The sequence below is a fragment of the Neodiprion lecontei genome, chromosome 1 (assembly GCF_021901455.1).
Source record: "Neodiprion lecontei isolate iyNeoLeco1 chromosome 1, iyNeoLeco1.1, whole genome shotgun sequence".
Classification (NCBI taxonomy): Eukaryota; Metazoa; Arthropoda; class Insecta; order Hymenoptera; family Diprionidae; genus Neodiprion; species Neodiprion lecontei.
The window spans coordinates 24,961,519-24,976,713 of NC_060260.1; the positions used below are offsets into that span (position 1 = coordinate 24,961,519).

The 15,195-nt window shown below is 40.6% G+C and overlaps 1 protein-coding gene across 4 annotated transcripts in view; it reads left to right on the forward strand.

Moving 5' to 3' along the window:
* LOC107227967 (carbohydrate-responsive element-binding protein) overlaps positions 1-15,195 on the forward strand; it is a 101,627-nt gene that overhangs the window by 19,361 nt on the left and 67,071 nt on the right. The gene's annotated exons all lie outside the window — the stretch shown is intronic.

A 15,195-nucleotide genomic window follows, 5' to 3' on the forward strand; every position in this document is an offset into this window, starting at 1 on the left:
AACTATCGAATCCTTTCGAAAACTTTTAGTATTCATTACTATCGGTATTAGAAACTGCGGCTGTAACTCCCAGACCATGTATACCCTAAAGATTCAAACACGAGGTTTTTCTGGAAATAATAACTGCATAGAACATAACTCTTTAATAATTATATTAGAAACGAAACTTAACGTACGAGACACATGCCACTTTACGCTTTCACAAATGTAATACTTTGTACTTCGCAAATTGTGTATAGGACTAATTACTGTGCCGTTGATAATGATCGTTGTATCGGCGCGAGACTAATCATAGGTAACATTTTAAAGAACTGTTACACGCTAGCCAGGGAAATGAATTTTATACTATTACCGTGGCACAATATCTGAAATTATGAGATTATCAATCAATTGGTTGTAATTTACAAGATGCATTGTTTAGCATGTTGGGGAAAATTTCAGCGCTTAGCATCTAGGTTTTGGGATTCAGAGATATCGAATCACGACTCATGGAGTTCGGGTCTTTTCTCGAACTGAATGATCCGATTGAATTTCTCGTAGAGTTCTAAGAAATTTATCGAACAATGTCAATCGTTACCTCATATCGCAATACCGTCAACTTGCTCGGCGATAATTCTTCTCACACAAACGAAACTTTTTGTTCAACAATAAGATGCCATAATACTAGAGAGAGGAGTGTGAATTCGACGCTTTGACATCAAAGACGCTACTTCAAGGCGTCGGTAACATCAGTTGACAAAGCTTCAAAATTTCACTTCACATTTACTCACGACACATCGCGTGCTTAGGTACCGTATGTAATACAATATCATAGATCCGTCATGTAGAGTTGGCCATTATTGGCAGGTTCGAGGGACTGGACAAACCACACGTCGTAACTTTCTTGAGAACGTGACTGAATTTAATTAAGTCTCTCGCCTGGCAGCGGCGCTGCTTCTAGCCATTGAGCATTGCGTTAAAGTATAATATAATGACGTTACGTTTCTGCCGCGGTGGGTAGCGCATATGAATCACGACATAGTTCTTTACTGGCGCCAGAGTCCCGACCTGACGGTGACCAGCCGACCGCCCCGAAGAGATCGCTGAGAGCCATATCGAGTCATACGTAGGTACTGTAAGGTTTTCCACTTGCTGTGGGCTCGTCGCATTATGGAAGGAGCTTCGACGTTGTTCCTCGAGCCATGTGCGAGCAGATGATCAGGCGGACCGTTTACCGGTAATCGTTGAACGCGAGTGGGCGCCGTACATAAAAGAAAGACTAACGAGATAAGTAAGTAGGTGTGTACCTTGCCTGGACTCACCTTCGCCAACGGATAGTATCGATAATTAAAGCCCCCAATTTGATAGTCGCCATTACGCAATGGAAATTAGGTATTGTGTACAACGTGTTTAATTTATCGTCTTGACTTCCATCGCCTCTGTAAGTGTAACCCTGGGTTCACTTGATTCGTGGTTCGTTAACCCAGACAGAGGCAACCCAACGACGTAACTTGTATGCCCGCTTTGACTCGACTTCACGAGTCTGGTCAAGCATGGATCTCAGGCCCACCGGTTCGACCGGCTCGACTTATCGAATAGATCTATATCCCATAACGTTCTAAATTGTTCAATTAATCCCATATAGCGGGAATTAAGAGCCGTCTGTATAAGTTAAAGTAGGTACTGATTAAAATGCCACTTTTCGGATCGTGCAACTGTTTCTCAAAATGTGATCAGCTCACTCGAAGTAAACCCTAGTCGGCTCGACGAACATTTCGTTAGCCATGTTCACGTAGTCAACGAAACTTTTTACTAATTCGAACAAATTGCCCGATCGTCCGGACATGTTTCGAGCACTTTCTACGTTTAAAGCATCCAAGCTTTCACCGCCAGCACACTTGATTCGATTTACACTTGCTGCTCACAATCAGTGCTAAAAATTCACTAGGTACCTTACTGTACTTAAGGGGGTATTCTAGTGTAGAGGCATGAATTTGAGGTGTTTTTTGAAGTGCTATAAACAAAAAACAAAAAATATTTTTAATATCCATTTTTTTATCAGGCGTTTATTATCATTTCACGATTACAAAAAAAAAAAAAAACAAGTCAAAAAATACAAAATTGAAAGTGCTATGAGTTGTTGAAGTGGGGGGTACGAAAAAAATTGCGCGCCAATGTTGTCACGATTGCAAGCATTTTCAAAATCAGAAAAAAAAAAAAAAAAGATTATTAATCTACATAAATGCAGCTATCGTACTAACCAAAAAAAAGTCGAAAAAAAATTTTTTTTTGCCAAATTACGGCTGTCCGAAAAAATAATACGTTTTTTTTGACTTTTTTGGACGTTTCTGAATTTTTTAAAAATAGTAAAAATTATTATTTCGTTATAATAATAGTTCGTGCGATAGAGACATGTATTGAGAAGATTCTCACTAAATTTCAAGTAAATCGGTTCAATAGAACTTGAGAAATCATGTCAACCGTTTTGAAAAATGTAGTTTTGAGAAAAACGCGTTTAAAGTATTCGTTCCAGCCGAGCCAGTATTGAAGACGTGTCACTAAAATAGCTATATCTCTGAAAATAATTGAAATTTTGACTTGTCCTTTCAAGGACACATTCTTAAAAGGTTAAGCTTTGAAAATATAAAAAAAAAAAAATCGATTTTTTCAAATTTCTACACTAGAATACCCCCTTAAATACATCGTATGATATATTCGGTAAACTTTTCACTGTTTGGTACGTACTTGAGTCATTTATACTTACTAACCAGTTTATTCAACGACTATTGATCGATTCATATTTCAAAAGAATTGATACTGTACCGAATGACTGAAGCTTTTTTCTATTATTGTCAATTTTCCGCTAAAGACACAAGCAGTTTTGCACTCATGATAAATGTTGCAGATTTGTGAGTCGGTTTATTCGGACTGACGAGCGGTGCTCAGCATCGCCAACTGCTAGAAATTACTCTTTGATTCAAAGAGTCAGGTTTCTCGCAGCCGCGAGTTCAAAAGATCACAGAGCTTTAAGATCAGCGATCGCTGGCGTATAACAAAGGCACCTATTCGTCGGACCGAGCCGCGGAGTTTGAGATCGTACGATAAGACAGAATGTGCGAGTTCCACTTCGATGACGAGAGTTCTATAAAATCTAGACTATACGACGCGACGTTATGTTACCATCGTATGGAATTTCTTGCACAAATCATAGACTGTACTTATACGGGTCGGCATATATTGAAACGGAGAAACTGCAGTATAGGAGGAATGCGGAATAATTGCGTTAATTCTACGAGCATACGTGGCCGGATAGCATACCATCTATCTGCCTACCGCGGGTATTAAAATAAGAAATCGTTTCTCGACTCGGATGAGCGTTCAAGTTCTCGCGAAGAGTAAAGAATAATTCAGCGACTCCCACGTTTACCGAATCGCGTATTTCTCTTCTTAGAATTTTATTTTTCTCGAAATTTTTCGCGGTTTAGTGTTTATTAAAAAAAAAAAAAAATCACTCCAACGTTCTCTTGAACCAGGGACCCGAAGAAGATACACACGGGGGTTTAAAATATTCATGAATTTCTCACGATGACAGCTGGCAGGTTTGGCTTGGGTGAAATACACAGGTGTTTCACGATCTTTATGTTCTTTTAGAAAATTTAACCCAGCTTGAGTTTTGGAAATATTCACACGTCTATGGATGTCTTGTATTCATACTTGCGTCAAATTTTTCCTGTATATTTACTCTCGGACTATAATTATACATATATTTTATTTTTCACGGTTCGGCCTTGTGCCACTGCCGCGTAACGAACGACGTCAGCTACAACTCGCGAACAACGCGACTCTGTACTTAAACCAAAGTAAATCCTGCTAATGAGTAAGGACGCACCTCACACAAGTAATTCTGTATACACGTGCGCATTCTGTACCTCTATAATGATATGAGTACGCGAATAACCCGACCGGTCGAGGCTAGAGATGCAGAATCTTGTAGAATTCATCGCCCTCGCAATTCTGTACCGAACAGATGATTCGCAGGAAACTTTGATCTTTCTTGACGTATCGCGAACTTAGCCCGAAACGTATAATTGTCATTAACGAGATTCTCGGACGCAAGAATTCGATTTGCAGGTTTCTTCCTATCGCGTTTGTAGTCAATAGTTTAACAGCGATTATAGTAGAGAGACAGACGCCTGTGAATTAATTCTTAGATTTTTATTTGAGAAGTTTTATTTTTATTTCTTTCATTCTTGACGTAACTAATGGTTTTTGTATCGTGTGCAAAAATTATAGAATGTTAATGTGAAATATTGCGATTAGCTGTTGGTTTTTTTATAAGCAATTATCGTTCCTCAGGCACGAATGTTTCGAAGAATTCCTAAATTGATCTCGGAGTCCTGACATACATTATTAACAGGAAGTGAAGATAAATGTTGCGACAATTCAAAAACGTGTCATCGCCAAAGCATGCGAATGTGCTCAACCGCGTTTCACGCACTGAAACCAAGTTTATATTGCCATCTAAAACCAATCGAGCCATGGTGTGCGAGTTGGATATTCGTACAAATCACACGTGCAGAAGTGTCTGAATTTATTACACTTCACGGTATCAATGTAACGGATAATTTGTCAGTCGGTTGCATCCGTCTCTTTTGCACACTGCGAAAAATTTCATTTGTTACAGAAACTAGAAATATTCAGTAAAACAGGTATCGTTGAAAAAACTGTTCGAATATTGTTGGAATTACGAAAAACGAGATACGCGTAACCATTTTGCGATATTGTCGATCCTTTTTTTGGTAATTGCAACGCTAAATCAATTTGTTCGGTTTACTCTACTTTTTTAGTTAAATAAGGCTTTAGCATTAATTTATTGTTGCACAAGCATTAATTTCTCGCATCAGTTACAAGAAAATATAGTAACGGTGATCGTAATGAGAAAGAATAGTGAGAGATACTAGACTTTCCGGTAACAGCTAGAAAACTAATTTTCATTTTCTGCCTAGAACTATATTTTTCTATTGTGGTAAAAAATGAAAATAGTTACAGACTGAGCGGTAACCGAAACTAAAAATTTCTCTCAGTGTAGACTTCGATTAATTGTTTTTTCAACTTATCGTTTCTCCAATAAAACAGTTTTCCTATCGATCGATTAATCGGATTCTTAAAATAAATGGTTTTTTCTACCAACCGATCGATCATCCATATCAACGAATCGTTTTTATCATCGATCAATTAATCCAAGGCCGTTCCAATTCTTTTTTTTCTTTTTTTTTGCTGTACAAATCGGTCCTTCCAATTAATCGATCCTTTTAACATACCGTGCTTCCGACTTATCGACAAATCGGGCAGCCCCAGGAAATAAACCCAACCTTTGTTCACACGGAGACTGCAACGTTAATTGCGCGTCGAATGAAAAGGCGGGAACGGTTGGCGGCCCTGCATTGCAGGCGTTCGGCAAACCGTGCCTTTAGGAACGCAAAGGTGTTCTACGTCGCACGGTAGCACCGGCGACCGGGTTTGGCGCGAACCTCCGGACTGGCTGCATTCCGGAGGACGGCTTGGCCGACTGCGCTGGCGCCATGATACACGAGAGTCCGGAGTCGGACAGCTCGACACAGCGAGGCGGTCGCATGCGGCTGCACAATGCGGATCCACTCCGCAAATAGTCGATCTTGCAGAAACGAGGGGCCGCGATTCGCGTCGATCTCTCCCCTTCCCTGCACATCGCGTCTCGACTATTTGACCGGTTTACCGTGTCGCCCCGATGATGTCACTCGGTTACTCGCACTCACCTACCTTGGAATCACCTGGGCTCGATGGGCGAGATGCAATATCGTCCAAGAGTCGTCGACCCACCAACGCGTCGTAAACAACGGTTAAGATTGCGGAATTTTTAACAGAAGGAACTCCGGCTCCGATCTATAGACCCGGTTGTCCCGGTTCACGGAGATTTACTCACTTTTTTATCTACGACCTGCAACGGTCCTCGAGATAACTGGAACAGTCGTAGTGCGAATGGATAGCCTTCCCGGTTGAGATACGACGGGCGATGATTGCGAGCTGTCGGATTAATCACTTCATATGAAAAACGGAACTTGTTTGCAGATACAATTTATTCAGTCTAGAGCAATTTTTACGAGTATGGAATGTTTCGCCAGATGTTTTTTACCGATTGACAAATCTGAGATGATCGGCAATGGCTCGGGAAAAAGAATTGGGCGTCATGTAAGTTTATTTGAAAAACTCCAGTCTGAAGAGGAGTGTTTCCATCGATCATTAAACGGCGACTAATCGAAATGAAAATATTGGTCGAAGCCATTTGAACCTTGTGAAGATCCACTTAATAGTGTAATTATAAAAAATTAATTCCATCAGCACCGACAATCCAGAAACTTAACCCAACGATGCATCTTAATTTTATCCTTCCGCGTTCTCTTCGCCTCTTGGCATGACAGTAGTTTTTGATTTCAAACTTTGAAATGCATTTCCAGTATCTCTTTGTTTCCCGGTGACTCAGGTTATAACAGTGAATAACGAATTCTCGATGATCATGCATTCACTTCCGCATATAAAATGTCACGACGACGCCCGGAACAACCGGACGGCGCCAGAGTTTCGAAGGTGCAGGTATACCATAACAGTATAACGTACGTACGATGCGATTCCCTTCAAGATGGTTTCGTTGTTGCCGGAGATGTAGTTCCTTCCTTGGCGCCCGGCCCATGGGACGCATAATAATGATCCTTCTCCAGAACCCGAAGGGCTCGAGTCATCCTCGTGAATACAGTCGAGGATGTAACGTAATTCGAAGAATTTTGATTCGTTGAGGTTCCGAAGAAAGAATCTCACAGTAAGTCAATACACGATTTGAAGTTCGTGGCCCAGGATGATAGCCATGTAGGGATTCGTCGGTTGGGGTCAGTAAATGACGTAATGTCCGTTTGGCCAATATGTCCATAATGTCCAACACCGACGAATCCCTGCATGGTAAGTCGATACACGGTGTTAGATCAGATTTGGACACCGCGATGTCTGAACCTTGAGTTTGGAGGCCAAGACTGCCGCCCTTACGTTTCCAACGACTCGGTTACAAGCGTGTCGCTTATACGGGCATGCCCTGTTGGTAGGTACACGCGTAAAGTCAAGCCAGCGATGACTTTTATGCTAATGTGGTAGGCACGACAGGAAGTAACTACGAGCCTAGGCGTAATGAATTACTAATCAGTGGAGTTTAGCTTTCAATGAACAGTTATCGCGCCCCCCTCTCCGATGTTTTACCTACCGCTCGACACGCCGCTTCAAGGTGTACGAGGTCTCCTTAACCCGAGGGTTTCGTTCTATTCACTGTGTTTATCCATCCGATTCCCGCGATCATTAAATCTTCGTCAATAAAACGAGAATTTTTCGGTTTTCGGTGCGTATAATCTCGGGCGGATTCAGCTGCTGCAGGAGATTGAATATTTATTTATACCGATGTGTATAGGAAATATGCCCTGGCTATGCATCTGTACCAAGCCACGTGTCTCTAAATATACATTCTTTCACAAAAATAAAACTCGCTTGATCCAAAAATATGTACTTAACAGACACTGGTATTTAGATATATAAATATATATATATATGTACGTATTGTACCGAAAGATCACGTTAAATATAACGTCCTAGATTATCGTACGTGCTACCATTTATGTTATTCCAGTTGCAGTTGCGCGTTAACTGCACTTACATTTCTCAAATTCGACGGAACGCTCGTTCGTCTACAACTGGTTTTTAACGGTGTATTTATGACTCTCAGCAGATTTACTGCCAATTCTTATCTGTTTTCGCCAGTTGTAAATTGAAATATCCAAACTCATTTATTGCTATTTTCATCACCAGAATATTTATTGGCCGTTTTTTTTTTTCATCTGTTTTAACTGTTTTTAGAACGAAAATATTCGGGTTGATTTAATTGCCTTATTAAATGTATAGATTTTTGCGTCGAATATTTAGAAAATTGGAGTAGGAATTCCGGTTGAGTGAGTATGAAAATGTATCTTCAAAGAAGCTTTGCCATCTCGTAAATCTATAAAATACTTCAGCGAAGTTTTGCATGAAGTTTCATCGCTAAAGCATTCGCGGCCTATTAATAGCTAAGCTAATGTTACAAAACTACTAACAGTAGGATCTGAACGTTGTAACAAATCATAGACTCGACAACTACCTATAGCTATTCGTAATTTGTTTAGTCACTATGACAATGCAGCTGGCATAACGAGTCAAAGAAAGTTACCGATAGCGTTAATTCTAGATAATTTATTGTAAAAGTGTCATTAGCTTTCATTTGAAGTATCATTCGTTTGAAGTAGCTTTCAGTCGGGGAATTTATTCAAATCTATTTCTCTGCAACGTTTGTTAACGTTTTACGAAAGCGCGTGATTTCTCCTGATAGCGGCTCACAATCAGTAATTCTTTGTTCTTTTGATAGTATAGGTATTATATTTTCAAGTTGAAGAAATAATTCTGTATTTTCTTAGAACTCCGACTCGTTCTATAATAATTACTCGTATCTTTGTATTTTCGCACCGTACTCGAACGATAATTTTCTGCAAATATTATTGGAACTGGTTTTGATACACAAATTATTTGCACATACTTGAACAGATTTGAAATTCCTTGCGAAATAGCAGTGGATCTGAAAAGCATACGTGCCTGAATTTTCGTACATAGGTAATTCACAAAAACTTGAGAAGATTTACCTCGTCGTAAGTAAAATCTCATGAGAGGAAGGTGATGACGGCAGATACAACTGATATCGAATTCTCGGCCTATTCTAAAAACCGAAAACAGAACCATGGCAATTGCGTTGACCCCGGTGGCCGACTCTCGGCCAAAATGTTTGGACCTCGGGTACAAACGATTTGACGAATGCGCTATATCCGGAATCCTCGTGACCGCAGACACAGCCGGTTGGGGTGTATATTCGGAGATCGTCTGGTTTTAATAGTCCGGGAAAGTTGTGCCAGAGCCTCTCGCTCCGGTACGCGTCTGGACGTAAATATAGGCTGGTCTATTACCGTGCAGAGTATTATACTGCACATGCGGAACACAAGACGCGGGAATGAATTCATCTCATCGTATCAGCCGGGATTTTATACCGCATGGATACCGCGTCACTCACGCTTGCGGTTTGTCGCAGTCATCGGTGTGCGAATTAATTTGAGAAGGGTTAGCGTTAGCACGGTTCCTTACATTATTCTGACAATGACTGCACGACGATGATAAATGCGAGAAAAAGTATTGCGTGAAATCCCGGAGATTTTGAGTACGGCGATTACTTAGGATTCAAACTTTTATGTACGTTAGAAAAAGCTCCAGCTGCGCGTAGCGCACAAAACGATACCGTACACGGTGCATGAATAATATGACTCTCGGATAGACGATGTGTCGTGTCTTTTCCACGGTATCGTATTATAAGTACCGGGATATTGCTTTTCCTAGCCATCCCCGGATGCGACGATCCGAAGTAAACACTTAGGAGAGTTTCATTTTTTTATAGTCGGTTGGGAATTCTGGTAAAATGGGCATAGCTAAATATCGTTGAAATTATATAAGTAACTGATTAGTTGACTACATTTTTTTTTTTTCTTTTACCAAGACAATACAGTACACTAACCATAATCGGAATGAATTGCAACATGTGCTGAATTTTCGAATTACAGCTTCAAAATTTATTTTCATATTGTACATACCCAGGTGTATAAATTTTATTGTTTTGTTAGAGAATGAAAATAGTTAGGGACTGTGTGATAATCACGGTAAGAAATTTCTCTTGGTACAGTTGTACCGTACAGGAAGTCATTTCTGTCCCACGTATCTTCCATATGCCGTGGATCCGTTTTCTGCATTTTACTCTTTCTAGACTTATTGCAGGTGCCCGTTTTCTCCACTAAGAATTACTAAATTTATGTCGTATTACTGGAGCATCTTGTTGAAAAGTTGATATCGCCTTTCTCATAGAATTGAACAATACTTTTAAATTATGCTACCATATCTTCAACAATTTTTTAGCTAAATTTTATCCGTTTTTTTGATCATGCACTCTCTTCAGAACCCAGTCGAAATCCTGTATACATAATTGATTTCGTGTATTCAACAATAAGAGAAGCGATGTAATTGGTAATCCCACTATTCAAATGTAGTAAAAATACCCGACTATTCGCATAGATTTAACTATTCGTGTAATTGATATTTCAGCAGTGTATAAAGTTAAAATATATTTGTTTATACCGAATGCTTAACTCTCTTAGTGTATATATAGACACCAGTTTTTAGAAATAAATTATCGGAACCGATCTCTGACTTTCTATCATATGTGTGACAACTGATAATTAGTGAGAATAACGTCACTTGAAAATAATGAATAACGCTTTCTTTGGGATCATAATGACATGCGTGATAATCTAATATTAATATTCAAGAATGATTACATACCAATTACAGAACAGGGTAGTTTTGAAAAATTGTCAAATAAACGTATTTATTATTATCGCGTGCTTAACGAAACAGTTACTATAATATAAAATTTCGTATTGTAGAGACTCGTGACTACAATTAATACTATATCTTACTCTTCGTCATATCGCTGGGAACGAATTTGAGTTATGTAGTACATCTGTACTCAACGCTCCTGTAAAAGAGTTCAAACGATCATTCGCAACTTGTTGTCAACAATCATACTTGCGTATATTTGAAAAATACTTCTCAACTCGGGTCAGAATTTGTATAAAATTTCACCAGTCCACTTTCTAATGCTAAGTCAACGTTCGCCACACAAATCAAGGGGTGTTTCACCTAAGCAAAAATTGACACCATGATCACGTATTTCGTGATTACTCACATTTTATAGAGTGATTACGAAAGATTAATTGACAAATAAATTTGACTCCGATAAAGTGATTTCTCATGATTTTTAAAATTACATACGATTACTTAAGATCACAAAGAGATTCCTGCAACCCTAAATAATTGCTCGTAATTACCAACGATTACTTCGACGATCACTAATCCAGAATGTTGTTTTAATATTACCGATTTCAGTGTGATATCGGAGATGACGAAATGATTTCGAATGATATTGACACCTCATTCGTTTTCGGTGAAACATCCCTTGACGCAGATCCTTGATGAAGAAACCAGCATATAAGCTTCCGTGACAACGAGTGACAGAAATTCAACTCCGACGATGATTTAGGGTTATTTTTTGAGCGTCTTTCCTACATCATACTTTTCTTCTTTCACGCTGGTCGAATTTTTCGCGCCGGCGGTAAATTCAAATTAACCGAATCCGTCCGACGATTGTATATGGCGAATACCGGGCCGTGTGACGTACGGCTAGTAAAAGTGTCAAGTATTTCTGCAACGGTGAGCAACAAAATGATTTAGCGAGTAAACAGCGTCGCGGCGCTGCGCGGCCCTGGGGCGTCGCGAGGTGACGGGGATGCCAGCTGGACGTCGGCGCCAAGGCGTCGGTGCGATGCGTCCTTGTTTTGTAGACGCGCGCCATCTCGACGTTCCAACGTCCCCCTCCCCCCCCCCCCCCCCGCCCCCTCTCACCGATTTCCCTTCCCTTCCCCATCCCTGGCCCCTCCCTTTGCCCCGAGACAAATACGTGCAGGTGCCCCGCGGGTGGAATAGAAATGGACCACGTTTTGGTATATACCTATATACAGCACGTGGTGAAGAGGAGGCGGCGAGAATTCTACCTAGCGAGGTATTCGAACAGCACTAGAGCTCGCCGCTTGTACCAGAAATATATCCAGTCGAGTATGACCGAAGACAGAGCGTTTAATGTTGTGAAATTTGTCAAAGTTGACGATCACGGCATTCGCCGTAGTACGATGAAAAGTATCAATCAGATTTTATCAGCAATTTTTTAATCATTTTAACGAACGGTGATCATTACGGAGCTGACGTGAGAGCTCGAGTTGACCAATCGAAGTCAGTGTCCTTTTACGAAGATCGCAAGAAGTTGACAATTCTTGCAAAATATTTTTCATCGTTTGTCAAAGAATAGCCGACAGACTTCAAAGTCGAAACAAAAAGCAAAGAAGATAAAAAAAAATGAGAAAACTTCCCACTACTGTGTGGGAAACGCTAATTTACCTTGAAAGAAGGAAAAAATAAAAAAAATAAAAATAGAAACATTTGTTGACTTACTTGACGTCTTCCAAAGCGACGAGTGAAAAATATCACCGCGAAGCCCTTGAAAAATGATAATATAAGTTTACCTCACATAATTCACCAAGTTGGCAACGGTGAATTCCGATCCCTGCAACCGTGCAGTATACACATATAAACGCATACGCATATCGCGTAACAAAGATTTGTGTAATTAATTCATCAGCGAAGACAGTGAACGCGATGGGATGCAGATTCCGTGCGGTGATCTTGATTTTATTCTGGAAAATATATAAACATATACGTATAATATATGCATATATACACCTATACATATATACGTATCTGCGAAGTGGTACTTAAGATCAAGACTAACAAGCTGGTAGCTCAAGGTGAAAGACAGAGAGCGAGAAAGAGAGCGGGAGAGAGAGAGAGAGAGATAGAGAGAGAAGTTTACACGAGACGAGATTTTTTTCATCACTTTTTCGGAGCATGACTTTGGAACACGAGGAATGTGTTTGAATTGAGGACGAATGCCTCTGGCCTCGCGTCTCCTGTGTCAACTAATGTCTCACATGGCTTGTAGCTTTTACGTAGACGTCGAAAGAAATCGGTTGAGCTACTTATTGGTCCAGGACTACTGCGGACGTTACGTGGTTCGGATAAGGTGGATCTTTTTTCGATGACCACTTTTTCCCGCTCCTGTCTGCACTGGCTCCGTCTTCTTTTGATTGACTAGATTTGAACTCTTCACGTAACCTCCGAGGCATGTTTTCACGTCCCGCTCCTCTCACTTCGAGTTCGCGGTGTAGGAGTCTGTTGACTTGAACAAATTGTGGAACAAGGCTGGCTCCGAAATAACTACTGTCATATTAGAAATATCCGAAGGAGACACGATTGAAAATAGATTGACTTGTTGGAACTCTCGGGATAGTGAGAATGTACTCCGTTTTAGGCTGGCCTGATGTACTTTCTTACGACGAATAGTGTGTCTGTGCTTTTTGTATCTTGGTTTGGATCTCGAGAAGTTGACCTCTCGCTTATTGATATTCGATCTTGATTACTTGGAATCTTGGAATCATTTCGCAATACCTACCATTCAACCTCGCAGGAACTGGAGCTAATGACGTGTGAAAATATCACGTGACGCATGTACTTTTAGAGGTGAACAAATATATCGGTGTTTCCCTAACCTGCGGCGACGGACAAAAGTTGAAAGGATTTAACTGTGCCCGGAATCTCCGAGCCATCTGAAAATTGATATTTTTTATCACTCATTGTATTCCAGCGAAATAACTGAGAACTGTGATTTTCTTTCCTTCTTTCGCACACTAATCAAATTTCATTTGAATAATCGTTGAGCTCGTCATTATAATAGAAAAAATTGAGAAATAAAAGTCTCTCTAGAGATACATTGTCTTTCACACTCGGGTTTGCAAATAATTCTAGAAAAAACTGAAGTTCACAAAAAGAATACGTTTCTAAACACAAAATCCAGTGTTCATAATCAATTCCAAATTATGTAGTAATTTTTTGCTGACTTAGTGAAGTGAGCCGTAACAATTATATGCTAATGGGGCTATCACCGCTCTATAAAACTGCAGCCTGTGATGAAGGAAGACCATTAACAGCGAGTCACGAGTACTAAATCCCCTGAAATTGGTTCAGTTCCAAAGCAAAATCTGCATTTTTCACAACTAATTTCATACGTCCAATGCTAGTATTAAATAATCGCAAAATACGGCGTAGCCTCGGTTTCCAAGATTCTTAAAAATGTCGGAACGCAAAACGAGATTCAGGACTGGTTGGCAAAAAGACTACAAGGCAATGGCGCGAAGGAATTGTAGGTTGAGAGAAATTGGTATGGAGGTGAGAAAAGGGGTGAGCCGCGTGCCTGCGTGGGTGGCGCCAGATGTCGCGAGGCCTGAAATCTTTACGTAGGTATCGTTCGTGCGGTCACGACACACGGCTGTGGTATCAGCCGAGACATTGGAACCGCATATTGTATTTCCGTAGAGATGCAAGCCGTGGCGATACTTAGCCGTCCTGAACTGTACAGTACCTAGAAGTTATGACCTTGTTTACGAAGAGCTTATGCGGTGCACTCCGCATCGTGATCTAATTAACGCCGATGGTGCGGTATAAAGTGTCTGGGTATCCTCTTCGTGAACAGATATCGGTAAATGTTTCCACGTCGTTGAAGATTTTTCTGTTTCTCTGGGAACGACTTGTCACCGATCGATACTTCGATGGTCGCTGAACGGTGAGCTTGGGATCTTGTGACTTCGGCGGTGTGACGATAGGAGTTGGTCTCCTCGTAGCCTAGCCAAGTTGCGAAAACGTCTTTTGTTTTCGCAGCCTGCAGCAGAAGACTCTCGATCATTTTCTGAAGCCGCTAACTGCAGCAGTCAAACAAAAGACCGTCTCTCGTGCCAAGTGAAGTCAAGTGCCACTGTAGTAAGAGCAACTTAATAGCCCGAGCTGCCGCTGGTGCTGACCGCAGATGCGGTTCTTCGTTGGTACGGAGGAAAACTTGTAGTTACAACCAGTTTATAAATAAACTCGCACGTAACCAATGAGTTCGTCAAACGTTCCTCTCTGCCAGATGTGGAGAACTGCCCGCAACTGCTTTTCCGTGGAACGCAAGTGTCGCGGAAAATTCATGAGCTTCTAACGCAAATTGCGAGGAAGAGGATGTCATAAGGATGTCCAACCGTTCATTTCAAGAAATGAAGATGGTACGGAACTGTGGTTACGCAGTAATTGGCGAGCTCTGCTGTCAAAAGTAGGGATCATTTTCTCTAGTTCTCCTTGAATGGGAGGCAAATCTAGGCCACGAATTAGGGGCAGTTAGAAAGATGCAGGTTAAGAAAATAAAGGCTCTGTCATATGCGCCAGGTATCGTACTTTCTATATCTTCCACTGTTTGAATATAAAAAATTCCAATTTGACCTGAAAATCGAGTGACATCTCTTCGGTGGAGAGGATAAGCGTAGCACAGTGTTGCACTCGCTAAAATTTAGTTTTCATGGTTACATGAAAATCAGTTTTCCA